Genomic DNA, 1,786 nt, shown 5'->3' with positions numbered 1-1,786 from the left:
CCCAGTTCAACAGAGAAGACAGCGAAGAATTCCCCTGGAAACTGTGGGTTCCTGAAGGGTTAACATCGACGCTCATACAAAAGGCGCATGAAGGCGAGATGGCGATGCATGGTGGAATTGCAAAGACTCTGGCCAGAGTCAAGCAATTCTACTACTACCCCGTAAGTCAATACGAGTCCGAGAGTACGTCACCAACTGCGAAATCTGCAAAGTGACAAAACACACGACTCACACTACTCGTCCCCCTATGGGCAAGGAAGTTAACACCGAAAGGCCCATGCAAAAGCTATACCTGGACTTTTTGGGAAAATATCCATGCTCGCGACATGGCAACACGCACCTTTTTTTAGTCCTGGATCATTTTTCCAAATTCGCCTGGCTGAAAGCAATACCTAAGGCGACGACTACGGCAGTGGTGAAGTTTTTACATGATCACATATTCACTCAGTTTGGGGTGCCTGAAATTATTCATACAGACATTTCACGTCTAACAAGTTTGCCGAGTTCACGAGTAATTATGGAATCACTCACCAGAATACCGGGAACTATGCGCCACAAGCGAACGCGTCCGAGCGGGTGAGCCAGTCTGTACTAGCGTCAATACGGATCCATGTTGGCGACAATCATGCGCGATGGGACGAACAACTTCCCGGAATAGCGACAAATTAGCACGCAGGTTGAAAGCCGTCAGCGACACGGAGGTGCAGAACTTGGCCCGTGTCGATAAGCACCAGATTTATAGAGCCAGGATACAGGACACCATGCACGCAGCCTATAAAAAAGCGACCAGAAGTTACAACTTGAAGTCCCGAGAAATAACGTACGCACCTGGACAGGAGATATACAAGCGTAACTTCATCCTGAGTGACTTAGCAAAAGGCCGCAACGCCAGGTTCTGTCACAAGTACGCCAAGTGCAGAGTCGTTAGGGCGGTGGGATCAAGTCTATACGAACTTGAGACGCTGCAAGGAGTGCCGTTGGTGATATTTCACGCCAAGGACCTGAAACAGTAGGCATAAGTTTGTGCCTGGCTAAAGGTCTTAAAATGTATGCGCACCTCGAAAAATGCGATGCAGCCGAATCTCACGTTGGCGCCACTGTAACACGACAACAGCCACAGCAATAAAGCCCGATTTCCACTCCTGTTTAAAGGGCAAGCATCCAAACCGGAGTGTGGTGTTACGGGCAGCAATGCGATAAAAAAAAATATATGGATAAATACCACACAAAACAATATGCTGTTTTTGGATTGCCGGCGGAAGGAAAGCTATCGATAGATTCGAGGGGTGCGCAATTATCGGAGCCACCGGTTCCCTAGCGTGACTCTAAACATTCTTGAAAGGGAGAGCGGTTTATGTTGTTGGGAGCAAATAAAGTAAGAAAAGAAAAGATCCAGAGTCAAGTGCAAGCTGGCCGCATACAAAAAAATATCTTGAATTATAGATAAGGGCGAATTTTCGGTTATTTGAAAAATTTAAATTAAATTGAAGTGAACCAAAAGAATTCGAAAAATATTATATATTTGTTCAATTAAATTTATTAGTGTCGCCAAAACTGAAGTCCCACAATACGCGAGGTGCCGCAGGCGAGGATCAGGTCACCAGAGGAGCGGATTGGCCACCACCTCTGGGTGGCCTCAGGTTTTTTTTTCTTATATAAATTTAAAACCAAATTGAAGAAAGAATTCGAGATAAAATAATGGCGGTCGAATAATTAATATTAAATGATCATAATTTTATATTAATTTAATTATTATAATCATAATTCTTTTATTTATTTATTATTA

General features: G+C 44.1%; 1 long non-coding RNA gene across 1 annotated transcript; it reads right to left on the bottom strand.

The window, feature by feature from the left end:
• Nucleotides 1-630: 630 nt before the first annotated feature.
• LOC135439568 (uncharacterized) lies at nt 631-1,324 on the bottom strand. Its single transcript, XR_010438109.1, has 4 exons — nt 1,223-1,324; nt 1,058-1,142; nt 829-1,001; nt 631-772 (listed from the first exon to the last, which is right to left on the bottom strand). It is a non-coding gene; the product is annotated as an uncharacterized LOC135439568 (long non-coding RNA).
• Nucleotides 1,325-1,786: the final 462 nt, after the last annotated feature.

Source organism: Drosophila montana, unplaced genomic scaffold, assembly GCF_035044405.1.
Source record: "Drosophila montana isolate Dmon_TW-CO22-7 unplaced genomic scaffold, ASM3504440v1 contig_445_1, whole genome shotgun sequence".
Lineage (NCBI taxonomy): Eukaryota > Metazoa > Arthropoda > Insecta > Diptera > Drosophilidae > Drosophila > Drosophila montana.
This window is presented reverse-complemented; position numbering and strand designations above follow the sequence as displayed.